Below are 14,001 nucleotides of genomic sequence, written 5' to 3'. Positions count from 1 at the left end.
TATCATTTTTTTTATGCATCAGCACATTTTCCCACAGCACGTGCTTGAGTCCACAGGCTCAGGGGGTATTCCTGGGCTCTCTGGTCAGGAAGGCCCAGTCAGACTGGAGGGGAGACTGACCACACCCAAGGCCTGGTCCTTGTCAGGCAGAGGGCAGGAGATAGTCTAGTTGAGGTAGGATTGAGGCTCATTCCAGGAGGGTCATCCTGACTGTGGTCTAAAGAGATGCTGCTGCTTCTGCGAATATTTTTTTTAGAGGAGAAAAACAGATGTTGTATAGAGCATGACTTGGACTAACAGGCAAAGGCAAGTCCGTGCAGGCCTGCGAGAGGGGGATCATGTCTCCCAGATCTTCATGGACTGTAGACCCAGCACCTCCCCAATCAGCCCCAGGTGGAGCAGCATTAAGACATAGAAGAAGTGGACTTGGGTCAGACTGCAGCTTTGTGATTGTGCACAGAGACGGCTGACTGTTTCCCAACTCCAGGGTTCTAGAACTGGGGCCTCTGGAGGGCATAGGCATTCAGGAATATGGTGAAGTGCTTATGGAAGAGTAGATAGCAAAATGTAAGCCTCAGCCCACAGCAAGATACCATGCAAGATAACACAAGACCCCCAGTCCGGAAGTAGCACAGACATGACCTGCAAGTGACACTCAGACTTGCTTCTCCCACGAGCGGCTGGGGCAGCGGAAGGCTCGGCTGAGGCAGCTGAGCAGGCTGGGTCTGTACCCCACGACTGGGCAGGGCAGAGCGTGCTTGAGCCTTCAACTAGCCTCTGTGACAGATGCAGGACCGTGACCATCTTTATTTCCCAGGGACCATCTGCTGTCTCCTCATTCTTGGGGAGGGTGAAACAAAAACAAACTTTGTGAAATTTCCTGAGCTTTTGTGTGTATGTGTGTGTATTACGTGAGTGTGCGCAAGCATGTGCATGTGTGTGCTGTCTGTGCACAGGTCTGTGTACATCCGAGTGCATGTGAGTGTGTTTATGTGCAGGCAGGCACATGTGTGTATGCACGTGTTTTTGCATGCGCAGCACGTGTGATTGTGTGCCTGTGTGTGACTGCAGTCCATCTTTTCATGTGTGTGTGTACATGTGTGTGAATGCCAGTATGCTTGGGCATGTACGTGCACATATGTGTGTACACGTGCGTGCTGTGGGGGGATGAGGAAGGCATGGAGTTGTTGCTTTCTGGTGCCGCCTTCCCCCACCCTCCCTTTTGCTGTTGCCTCAGCACTTTGTGGTGAAGTGTAGAGACTCAAAAGGAGGACCACTCCCCGCTACCGTGAGTGATCTGCCTGCTCATCCTCACGGTCATCCATCTGTCCAGTAAACATCCCTGAGCCTGTGCCATGTGCTGGGGCCTGGGGTCCACAGTGAAGCAGGCGCATGCTCTCAGCTGTGCTCAGCCCAGCCGGGCGTGGGACAGAGGAGCTGCAGGCCAGGTGTGTCTGTGGAGGGAGAGGTTACCTCTGGCTGGTGGGTCAGCGGAGGTGGCATCTGAGCTGAACTGAAGGAGCGGGATGGACGGAGCTCGCTCTAGAGGAGGGTGGGGGCAGGGGGCAGGGGAAGGGGCTGGGTGCCTGGCTCACGGGGAGGACGCATCGCAGAGGGGCTGCAAGGGTGGCCAGACAGCTAGCTTTGACTTCGTTTTATAGACAGAACAGTTTTGGAACCAGAGTGACAGGATTAGGCCCACATTTTTCCTCTGGTGGCGGCTGAGGGGTTTGATGGTAGAAGAGAGAAGCTGGGCCGAGGAACAGGGGTGACGGTAGGGGCTGTGCCTCTGCCAGGCTTCCAGCCTCTTTGTGGTGGTCCCTTGGGTCCACAAGGTTAGCACGCACCTTGTGTGAGGCCGGAATGGGGCTTCCTCTTCATTCCCTCTTTCCCAGAAGTAAACGCAACACAGTTTGGAGTTGGTGAGACTGAGGGGGCCATCTTGCAGGAAAGGCAAGCGTCAGCGTTGGCTGGGGTGCCTACCCGGGGTCAAGGGGGAACCCTTAGCCAGACCCGCAGACCCCAGGGAAGGACACGGTGTGCTCAGAGAGGCAGGGATAGTCAGGAGAGCCAGGTGTGCAGAGAAGGCTCGGCCAAGGGGGCCCTGGGGGCTCAGGCACTCAGGGAGTGAGGGGAGGGGTGGCCAGACAGCCGTGAATGAGGCCCAGGGGTCGACGGGGTCGTGCTGTGTACAGGATGGACACACAGGGCCCGAGGCTGTTCTGTAGGGAACGTCTCCCGGCTGCAGTGGGCTCTGGAAATTGTCTGCGGGTTGCCATGCCTCCTGGGGCTCTCCGGCCCAGGCCTTAGCCGGGAGCTGCCTGTCCAGCCTACCCCGGCTCCACCTCCAGACTGTGCAAGGCTGGGCGGGCGGGATGGGCTCCTCGTGTCTCAGTTGCCATGACCTGTGATGTTTCCTTTCCAGTTGCCAGATTCATTATAAGGACATATGTACAGTTTGTTGCGTTGTTTTGCGCCACCCGTTGGCTTAGGGAAGACCTGCCCTGGTAGGTTGGCCTGCAAGGTGTGCTACTTCCGAGCCTCCATCTGACATACTCTTCCCTGTCCGAAATGCAAACACAGCACACACTCCCTGCCTGGTTTGGGAATGATGACACCTCACCTCTCGCCCCTCCTACCCTGTCCTGCCCACACTCCAACCTCAAGGACACTTCGGTTCCCCATCTGACTCCCGACCCCTCCAGCTGGCTGGGGACAGGCAGCCTCATGAGACAGTGTGCACAAAGCTTTCTGGCCGGACTCTGAGGATGGGGACCAGGTCCCACCTGTGCCAATGAAGTAGGCGTCTCACCGGGATTTGTCTCCGGGCTCTTGAAGGTGGACTGAAGGTCAGACAGTCCAGAGGCCAAGGGCCCCAGAGGAGGGGGGTGTGGGCACAGGTAGACCAGGAGCAGCTGCCCCTCTGGTCAGGAGAGTCCAACAACCCAGACTTTCTGGTTCCTGGGGGGAGGAGAGGGCAGAGGCAGTGGGGCCCAAAGACAGGTCCTGCTTCACCTCTGGATGGAGCCACTCAGCTGAGCCCAGGTTTTGAGGGATTAGAGTTAAAGGATGCAGGCTTCAGGGTCAGCTTTAGAGGGTCAGGTTAGATGGTCTGAGTCAGGGTCAGGGTAAGGGTTAAGAGTTTACAGGTCAAGGTCGAGTATCTAGGGGCTAGGGGTTAGGAGCATTAGGTTTTAGGATTAGAGATGAGGAGGTTAGGGTTAGGGAGTGAACAGTAGAGATTTGGGCGTTAGGGTCAGTGGGTTAGTGTTAAGCACAACTGGCCCACGGCCCCCCTAACCCCACACCTCTGAGTCCTGTAGGACGGACAGGACTTGCCCGGGGTCACTCACGAGTGTGGGGTTCACCTGGGCCGCTGGTTATCTACCCCCATCCTGGAACCTGAGAGCAGAAGAACGAAACGTCTGCTTTGGTCACTGTTTCAAATCCACCTCAACCTCAGTCAATGGCTGTTAGGGCCTCAGCAGCCCACAGGGTTTCCTCCTACCATCTGAACTGGAAAGAGTAGTGCTGGCCCCACTTGGCCTGGGCAGCCCGGGTCCAGCACAGGCCTGACTGAGCTCACTCCATGGTCATGTTATGAATTTATACAGAACTTGGTGCAGCGACCTGCCAGCCCCCAGGTGCTGCCTCCTGAGGGCTGCTGGGGCCCTCCTGGGACTGCAGGCATCCTTTGTCCCATCTGAGTGGGCATCAATAGACATCAAGTCTCAGGACAGCCCTTGACCTCTGACCATCCAGGCAGTCATCTGTGGTCCTCCAGCTCAAGCCAGTCCGGTCCCTGTCAAGTCTCTGTGGCCAATTACTGAGCTGACCTTGCTGCTGGGCAATTGAACAGCTACCTGGGCAGCACAGACAGCCCTTTGGGATGTTTCAGTTACTAACATCCTTGTGGTTGAGAAAAGGGCCTCCCCCTCTCACAGGCTCATAGCCTGCCAAGCGAGGTAATAACCGTCTAAACATTTGAGTCTGTCCCTGACACAACAACCATACAGCAGTTGTTGGCCTTGCAATGGCCTTGGATGGCCTTGCAATCCTTTGGGCTTCCAGCTGTAACAAACTTTTGATATTCATACTCATTAAGAGTCAGAGATACGGGAGCAACTGGGCCACCCAGTGGACAGTTTCACACTGAGGCTGCATGGTCTTGGAGAGCCACGTGCACCCATGTGGTCTCTGAAAGCTGCCAATGATGGATTCCATGATACGGCATAATCCTTGAGCCTCCCACTGCTTCATTGAGCAAGAATTTCCTAACTACCATAGCATTTAGTCTCTGCTTTTTGTAAAGGAGGGAGGAGACTGGATAAATGAGCAGTATTGTTCTTGGGGGATGGGTGAGTCATGTGGCCAGGGGGCAGGTGTGACTCCTGGGCTCCCACCACCAGAGACATCAAGGAGGGCTGTGCCTTTTGCAAGAGGAAGAGGTTCTTGCTGTTGTGGATGGACAGCAAGAGCACTGGATGGGTGGCTGCAGCCCCTGACCCTAAATCAGCCCCTTCCTTCCTTGGCCTTCAGATCCCACAGCTGTGCAGTGGGCCGTCAGTGATGTGGAATCTGCCCCTTTCCCCAATCCAGCATCTGTTCTCATGCCAAAGTCCAGAACCTCAGCTTTCCTTTGGGAACTTCTTACCTGTTTCCAGTCCAAACAGTTCCAGAGGGCTGATGCTATGTTCCACCCACCTTGAAGATGGGCATATGATCCACATTTAGCCAATCCCATGTTCCATCCTATGGGTGCTCTGATGGGTTCAAGGACGATGCTATGATCCAAACCAGGCCAATGACGTTTATTTTATTTTTTGGACATACTGTGCACGTGGGATTTTAGTTCCCTGACCAAGGATCGAACCTGTGCCCCTTACATTGGGAGCTCAGAGTCTTAACCACTGGACCACCAGGGAAGTCCCATCCCCTTATTTTCAAAACTGCCGTGGATATAAAGCACACAAGATGGTTGTGATATGAGTGGCCTTTTCAGTATGACTTCTTTGACTTAGAATGTTTTCAATGTTTATCCATGTTGTAACATGGATTATCAGTGCTTCATTCATTTTTTAAATTGTGTTTAAAAACACATAACATGGGGATGGGGGGCAAGTGGAGGGAACGGCCCAGATGCACAGCATTTATGGACCCTCTGGACTGGAGGGACTCATAGCCGGAGCCCAGAAATCCGGGAACGGATAAGACACAGCGTCCCCTCCAATTCCCGTGAGCACCCCTTGCTCCATCCTGCACCCAAATACCTCAGCTAGGCCCTCTCCCCACTCTTGACACTCCAGACTCAGTCGGGACAGACCTCCGCAGCTGCCGCTCCCCACCCTGCAGGAGAAGCTCAGAGGTCCTGTCCCCCTTTACTCTGAGGGACTCTTTGGTGACCACAAAAGGATTTGGTCGCTCAGGACAAAGCTGGTAGAGGACAGCGGGATGGCTGCGCCCGGCGCGCCACGCTTCCTCCTGACCTTCGACTTGGACGAGAATATCGAGGACGAAAACAGCGACGACTCCATCGTGCGCATGCCGCGGCGGGCCAGCGGCTGCCTGAGAGCCTGCATGCCACCTAGCGCGAGGGCTTCTACAACGAGTACATGCAGCGCGTCTTCCAGTACCTGGGCGAGCAGGGCGTGCGGCCGCGGGACTTGCGCGCCATCTACGAGGCCATCCCCCTGTCGCCCGGCACGGGCGAGCTGCTGCAGTTTGTGGCCAAGCAGGGCGCCTGCTTTGAGGTTATTCTCATCTCAGACGCCAACACCTTTGGCGTGGAGAGTGCGCTGCGTGCCGCCGGCCACCACGGCCTGTTCTGCCGCATCTTCAGCAACCCGTTTGGGCCCGACCCTTGGGGGCTGCTGGCGCTGCGGCCCTTCCACGCGCACAGCTGCGCTCGCTGCCCCGCCAACATGTGCCAGCACAAGGTGCTCAGCGACTATCTGCGCCAGCGGGCCCACGACGGCGTGCCTTTCGAGTGCCTTTTCTACGTGAGCGACGGCGCCAACGACTTCTGCCCCATGGGGCTGCTGGCAGGCGGCGACGAGGCCTTCCCACGCCGCCACTACCCCATGCATCGCCTTATGCAGGAGGCGCAGAAGGCCGAGCCCAGCTCCTTCCGCGCCAGGGTGGTGCCCTGGGAAACCTCCACCGAAGTGCGCCTACACCTGCATCAGGTGCTGAGGACGTGGCCTGCAGGGGCCACCCGGGCGGGGAGGGGGTGGGGCGGTGGGGGTCGGGAAAGAGAAAGCTAGTTTTATTACTCCCTTTCCCTTTCGTTTTGGTATATCCCTCCAGGATTTCCCGGAATCCCAGGTTGGTCCATTTGGGGACTGGAGGAGGGAGTTGGGAGCTGTCCCCATCTGTGCAGTTAACCCAGCTCGGCTGCCTCCCCCAGTTCCACTGCAAGCGAATTCTGGAGTCTGGCCGCAGCAGCGTGGCACGCATATCTGAGCAGGCAGCAGTGTTTCCACAAACCTTGTCCTCTCAGTTGGGAGGACGGGGTTCCCTGTCAGGGTCGAGAAGGAACATGTCCCGCCGCGTTGTGGTTAACTGTTGCCTTGGGCTGCGTGGCCTCCCTCCTCCAGTCTTCTGTCCAGAGGACCTAGGCCCCGAAATGTACCCTCCCGACCTCCCCCGCACCGGAGTCCCCGCGGAGAGAGGTGGCGCTCCTTGCTGATGGTCCGAGGCCTAGATCTTGCTTTACCTACTGTGACCCTACACTACACTCCTTGCCCTCCGCCCCCCCACCCTGTTAGCATCCCCACAGGAATAAAAAGAGGGAACAGTCACCTCCTGTTGGTGGAAAGAGGTAGCACAATGTCCCGGGGCTCGGGTCTGGCCAGCCAGGGACCTCACAGAGCCCTAAGATGTCTCCTTGCACCTCAGCCTCGTCTATGCAGCAAGAAACCAGGGACTTACCCAAAGTCCCCCCACTGACTGGGCCTTTTGAGTCCCCCTCCTCCCATATGGAAGAGAAAGCCATGATGCTTTAAAGCAGAGCCAGTGGAAACCCAAGGCCCACCTCCTTCTTTTGGAGTTTCAGAGCTGTGAAGGAGGTGAAGGGGCGGAGGTGAGCGAGGTATCTCACGCTGCCGTCTGGGGGATGAGGGCGAGGTGAGCTCTGCTCTCAGAGAGCCCCACTTAAGTGAGGGAGCTGGTCCCCACTCTTGGAGGAGTGCCCAGCCTGGGGAACCAAGACTGAATACATAACAAAGCAGGCAACAGGCAAAAGAGCAGGGTGCGGCCCACCTTCGCAGAGGGGCACAGGGGTCTAGTGTGGAGGGCTCAGTGAGCACCGAGGAGATGGGAGATACTGCTGCTTAAGGCAGGTAGAGGAGGCTCAACTAGCGGGAGCCTTACAAGTGTGTTGCCTTTCAGTCCCTCTGCCCGCTAGCCCTGCAGGGCAATCATCAGGAGGTCATCAGAATTTTATTCAAAGTTGGCACTTGCAGCTGGAGACCCTGTCTCGTATGGCGTAAGGGTTCCCTGTGGGTAAGGTCACCAAACTTCTTGGCTTCCAGTTCTTTCCTGTGTCCAGCAGGCCTCTGGGTACCTCCTCTGTCTTTACCAGGACGCCTTCCCACTGAAATGGGGGGAAGGAACAGACACAGCTCACAGCCCAGGAGGCGTGCCGGGCTGATCCAGTCTTGACTGGAGCAGGCTTTGGTGTGGGACTCGAGGCTCACTCAAGGCGGTGCTTGGGTCAGCATCCCAGAGATCCCAGGCTGTCAGCAGCTGGGCTGCACATAGTTCCCGGGGAAGAATCCAGACCCCTCTGAGCCGGTGCCCTCACAGCAGCCATCGGAGTAGTGGCGGGTGATGCAGATAATGGTGCCCTCAGAGAAGGAGAGTTCATTGTCCTTCTGGCGGGTGTATGGGTACAGTGTCATTACTGCAGGGCGGGAGGAGAGGGGTGCCATGCGACGTGCCTCCTGCCCCGCCACAGGGATGCTTGTGCCCACATACTGGACTCTAGGGGGCAATGTGGGGAGTGGGGCAGGAGATGCCTTCTTCAAAGCCCCAGGACTCCTCCCCAGCTGAGCTAATACTCAGTATCAGGCCAGCTGCTTCCCTCTGTGAGGGTGCGGTGGCGTGGAATAAAAGGCCCCACAAGTATGACACAAGCCATCCCCTCCACTCCAAGAAACTTCAGTGTTTGAGAGCAGGGCCCCAGGATCTACCCATGTTTTGTAATCTGCTTTCAGCCCCCGTTCATTCTGGTCTTTCCACAATGTCTCTGGCAGGTGCTGGAGGTATTGCTCAGTAGATGCTCTAGTAGGTGTTCAGTAAATACAGTAACATTGAATAGTGTAGACTTGGTCGAGTGAGCCTTGGGCAAGTCACTTAGTTTAACCTCTCAGGCTCAGCTTCGTCTGTTAAATGGGAGTGTGAAGATCCTAGGAGGTTAAGTAAAAATGAGAAAATGGATGAGAAGCTTCGACTCTGGGGTCTGGTATAAAGCAGGGGCTAAATTATGTTAAACCCCCCCACATAACATTTATCATTTAAATCATTTTGAGCATACAGTTCTATGGCATTAACTACATTCATGTTGTTGTACAGATATTCTCAGCATCCACCTCCGGAACTTACTCATTTTCCCTGTGGGAAATTGTGTATCAGTTTCTCTAAATTTTTGCCAATATTTGTTATTTTTAGCTTTCTTGATTGTAGGCCTTCTAGTGTGTGGAGGGGTCGGCGTTGTGGTGTTAACTTGCATTTCATCACGACTGATGACGATTAACATCTCTTCATGTGCTTGCTGACCATTTGTATGTCTTATCTGGAGAAGGGTCTTTTCAAGTCCTTTTTCCATTTAAAACATTGGGTTGTTTGCCGAGTCCCGCCAAGCGCTCCTCCTGGCGGCGTTGGTGTCGGTGAGTCCAGCCTGGAGCTGTCTCCGCGCCGCAGGGGCCCGCGCCCCGGCGCATCGCTAGCTGCTTCTCAGGAGAGGAGACGCCCGCCCCCCGGCGCCCGTGCCTGGAGCGCCGAGATCGTGTTGCGCCGCCGGGGCGGGTCTTGCTCGGCATTGGCTGCGGGTCACCTGAGCGCGGCGGCGTTCTGCGCGCTTCTCCCGGAGGAGAGTGTCCCGGAAGTGGGCGTTCCGGCTCCCGTGCCTGGAGCGCCGAGATCGTGCTGTGCCGCGCGGACGCAGCGCCGCCGGGGTGGGTCTTGCTCGGCATTGGCTGCGGGTCACCTGAGCGCGGCGGCGGTCTGCGCGCCTCTTCCGGAAGAGAGTGTCCCGGAAGTGGGCGTCCCTGCCAGAGCGCACCTGGCGCGGTGCGTCCTTGGGGCTCCTCCCCTTCGGCGCCACGCGAGCCGGCGGAGTTCTAGAGAGCCAGCGCCCGGCGGCTGGGAATGACCCGTCCCGTGGGTCCCAGGCACCCCAGCGGCATCCGAGCGCGGAGCGGAGGGAGTCTAGGGAGCCAGCGCCCGGCGGCTGGGAACGACCCGTCCCGTGGGTCCCTGGCACCCCAGCGTCATCCGAGCGCGGAGCGGAGGGCTGCGGACCGCAGGTAAGGGGACAGGGGTTGGTGGGGGTGGGTGGAGGAAGGAATGACGAATTACACCAGAGCTGTTTGGTACAGGGGCAGAAACAGAAAACTCAGACGTACCACTGCAGTGGCCATGGGAGTTAAGTTGTAAATGCTGCTGGCTTTCAGTAGCCGGCAGCCATTCTCTTCCTGTAGCTGATGGGATACAAAGCTCTACTGGGTTGTTTTTTGCACGGGATAGTCTTGTTTTGCAGAAATTCAGCTCAGAGCCATCCTTGATGTGTAAGGGTAAGGTCGGATCTTAACAAACGGCATCGCGAAACAGAGGAAAGCTTCAAGTGAGCTTTATTAGGGGGCGCTCCCGGGCGAGGTTCACTGGTCCGAGAGAAAGGGGCCAGAGAAGTCGCCCCCGGGCGAGGGCTGGGCAAGATTTTATAGGGGAAGAAGGGAAAGGGGTGTGGTGAATCTGGGAGGGCGCAGGGAATTCCTTATCTGGTGGTCTCTTCGGGTGTCGTGGCACTATCTGGTGCCGGTTACATCAGTCTTGGGACCGCTAGTCCCGTCTCTCGAAAGGCGGGAAGGCTGGGCCAGGTGGAAAGCCCCCAGATCAGTTCCTGGAACTGGGTGGTCCGGAATGTCTCCAGGTCAGTTTCTGGAACTGGGTGGTCCGGAGAGTTTCGGTCTGATGCAACCTGTGAATCTGATTGCGTTCCCCTGCCTCGGGCCAGTTGGCCTTACATCCCGACATCTTTGGTGTAATGGGGCGGCGTTCCGATCTCTGGCTACTTCATGCTGAATGGGGGCGTCGAAAGGGGAGTCGGGCGACCAGAGGTCCGAGGCTTAGGGGAGACCATTGGGGGGTTCTGTAGGAAGCAAGGTGTAAGGACCGAGGAACATTTGGTTTGTGGCCACCCGAGAGACTTCCTCCATGCGCCGGCGAAGGAACCTAAGAAAACGGGGCAAACATGAGCAAGATACAGATGAGAATTAAGGGGCCTCAGATTGGTGTTAGCCAGGTATAGAGGGTGGATCGCCACCAATCGGGAGTTGGGGAGGCGGACTGTTGGTGTTTGCGTTGGAGTTCTTCTCTTAAGCGATGGAGGGCGTTTACAGCAGCATTCCTCCTTTAGGAAGAGGCAGGTACCTCCTTTGTCGGCCCTCAGGAGATCCAGGGCTCATCGATTCTGGAGAGCGACTCGGGCTATGGAGGTGATTTGGCCCTGGAGAGAGGAGATGGAGGTTGCGGAGCCTTCAATGGCTAGCTGGAGTTTATGCTCTAAGTCGCGGGATGTTGAAACACTATGTGTGAGAGCTCCCCCCCGCCCCCCGAGGCCTGCAGCGACCAGGGAGGAGGCGAGAGAGATGCCTGCGACCAGAGGAAGAAAGATAGCTTTTTTTGTCGGGTAAAGGGCGGCGTGATTAGCGAGGAAATTTCGTCTTGGCTATACAGTGTGAGTTGTGGGACGAGACTAATGGGGATACATGGGAAGGGGGAGGAAGAATTGATCTCTTTTGTGAGGGAACCATTGCACCACAAAAACATGCCTGGTGGTGCTTCAATTGATGTGTTTACCGTGAGGGATGTGTTGCAAAGAAACCCAGTATCAGCTAGATTTGGGCGGCTGCCGTAACAGATGGTGAGATTTTTTTGAATCAAGGAATATGGGGACTTTTAACGGGGAAAAAGGTGGGTTTTGAGATGTGTAGGAAGTAGAATTGAAGGGCTGGTCGAGTGGGACAGCAGCCAAGTGTGTCCGGCCAAGCGAGGCACGCAGAAAGCAATCGGAGATGTTACCTATTCCTGTGTGGTTGAGTATCTGTAGTGTTTGTTTGGTCAGTTCGGCTGCTGCTGCTAGGGCCCGAAGGCATGGTTGCCATCCCCGAATGGTTGGGTGTAGCTGTTTGGATAGGTAAGCCACGGGTCGGTAGGAAGGCCCTACAGGCTGGGCAAGGAGTCCAGTGGCTATTGAGGCCCGTTCATCCACAAAAAGGTGAAAAGGTCGGTTTGGGTTGGGCAGAGAAAGGGGAGGAGAAGATATCAGAGCGTTACGGAGGGTGAGAAAGGCCTAACAGCGGAAGGAGAAGTGAGGGGTCCTTGAGGGGTTTCTTTAGTGGCTAGATATAAGTAAGGGTTTAGCGAGGAGACCAAAGTTAGGGATCCAGTGTCGGAAAAATCCTATAAGGCCCAAAAAGGAGAAAATTTGTTCCGCTGTTTCCGGAGGCTGGAGTTCATGGATAATCCGGGTGCGATCGGCTGTTAGACCTTTTGTGGTGGGAGTAAGGTGGAGCCCCAGGTAGGTTACAGAAGATACAGATAACTGAACCTTGGCTGGGGAGACCCGATAACCGCGAGAGCCAAGGTAATTGAGGAGATCTGCAGTATGTTGTCTTGAGAGGCTGAGAGATGGGCTGCAAAGGAGGAGGTCATGTACATATTGAAGGAGTGTGCTGGGGGTAAGGGAGCAGGAAGTGAGGTCCCGTGCCAGCGCCTGACCGAATAGGTGAGGACTCTCGCGGAAGCCCTGGGGAAGAACCGTCCAGGTGAGCTGACTGGAAGTATGAGTATCCGGATCCGTCCAGGTAAAGGTGAAGAGGAAATAGGAGTCAGGATGTAGGGGGATAGTGAAAAAGGCATCTTTGAGATCCAGAACCGTATAGTGGGTTGTGGATGGGGGGATATGGGAGAGCAAGGTGTATAGGTTTGGTACTACTGGGTGGAGAGGAATTATGGCCTCATTGATTAGTCGGAGGTCCTGGACTAGGCGATAATCCCCAGAGGCTTTGCGGACAGGCAGGATTGGGGTGTTGCAGGGAGAGTCAGTGAGGATAAGGAGTCCCTGGTTTAGGAGTCTGGTGATAATAGGTCGTAGGCCCCTAAGGTGAGTCTCAGAGATGGGAAATTGGGGCCTTGATGGAAATTTGGAGGGGTCCTTTAGGCGGATGAGGACGGGGGAATGGTGTGTTGCTATTATGGGCTTAGAAGTATCCCAGACTTGGTGATTGATTGGGTTCCATGTGATTGGAAGAGGGGGATAGGAGGGGGAGGGTTCTAGAGACAGGCCGAGAAGAGGAAGCAGGAGTTGGGAGGAGGGGACCTTAGGGTCAAGTCTAACCAGCTGGAGGGAGGCCCCTAAGTGGAAAAGGACATCTCGGCTTAGCAAGGGAACTGAGCAGGATGGTATGACTAAGAAGGAATGAGTAAAAGGGAGTCCTTCGATATGACATGGGAGTGGACCGGTCTGGAGTGGGAAGGATGGTTTGCCATCAATACCCATGACCGAGATCTGGGAAGGAGAAACTGGCTCGGAATAAGTAGGCAGGACCGAATAGGTAGCCCTCGTGTCCACCAGAGATGAGATGGACTTACCCGCTACCTGTAGCATTACCCTGGGCTCGGCGAGGGTGATGGGGGTCTTCGAGTCCGGGCGCCGTCAGTCGTCAACCAATCCCAGCAGTTAGAGGGGTAATGCCGTTGGGTCGGCCCGCCCCCCGCGTGGAGATGCTGAGAGAGGGCCAGTCGTAGGGCAGTCGCTCTTCCAGTGGCCCGTTAGCCCGCAGCTGGGACAGGGCTTAGAAGGAGGAGAGCGAGTTAGGGTTAGGGGTTAGGTTTAGGGTTAGGGTTAGGGTCAGTGTTAGGGTCAGGGTCAGGGGTTAGGGTCAGGGTCAGGGGTTAGGGGTCAGGGTCAGGGTAGGGGTTAGGGTCAGGGTTAGGGTACGGTTTAGGGTTAGGGTTAGGGTACTTGGTTAAGGTATGGGGTTAGGGTACGGGTTGCATGCATTATTGCTTTAAATGGTCTGCATTTGTTCACACAACCTCACCAATCGTCTCAGCCCCAAGTGTCCAGCCTTATGTCTCATCCAGCTGTGGGTGTAGATGTGGTCAGTCCAGATTGCATCAGAGCCCCTTAACGAATTCTGTAAGGATTTTGCTGTTTTTGTGTTTGAAATTTATTTTTATAATGGGGTTGAGCTGATTTTCACTGGCGTGTTTATGCCACTCTGTACACCCTTGATTCCCTTACGGAGACATATCAATACATAGGTATTAAGATTCTTACTAGTCAGATATATATATATATATATTTTTTTTGCGGTATGCGGGCCTCTCACTGTTGTGGCCACTCCGGTTGCAGAGCACAGGCTCCGGACGCGCAGGCTCAGCGGCCATGGCTCACGGGCCCAGCCGCTCCGCGGCATGTGGGATCTTCCCAGACCGGGGCACGAACCCGTATCCCCTGCATCGGCAGGCGGACTCTCAACCACTGCGCCACCAGGGAAGCCCTAGTCAGATATATTAATCTGCAGGGAATAGGGAATGTTGAGTCCAGTTCACTGAGCAAGGAGTAGGTCTTGTCTATTACACATTTGGTTTATGGAATGGAACCTGTGCTAATATCAAACTCTGGTTTTATGCACCACCTCACCTCTCCTTTCCCCTGAATCAGGCATAAGATTTTTTTTTTCTAAATGTGAGAATCCTTTGTGTTTTCTAATT

At 55.6% G+C, this 14,001-nt stretch overlaps 1 pseudogene across 1 annotated transcript; it reads left to right on the top strand.

Moving 5' to 3' along the window:
- Positions 1 to 5,451: 5,451 nt before the first annotated feature.
- Positions 5,452 to 7,651, top strand: LOC307054262 (phosphoethanolamine/phosphocholine phosphatase-like; annotated as a pseudogene). The gene is made up of 2 exons: positions 5,452 to 6,185; positions 7,583 to 7,651. The product of its transcript is annotated as a phosphoethanolamine/phosphocholine phosphatase-like (transcript).
- Positions 7,652 to 14,001: the final 6,350 nt, after the last annotated feature.

This window comes from Hyperoodon ampullatus, assembly GCF_949752795.1.
Source record: "Hyperoodon ampullatus genome assembly, chromosome: 6".
NCBI classification, from domain to species: domain Eukaryota; kingdom Metazoa; phylum Chordata; class Mammalia; order Artiodactyla; family Ziphiidae; genus Hyperoodon; species Hyperoodon ampullatus.
This window is presented reverse-complemented; position numbering and strand designations above follow the sequence as displayed.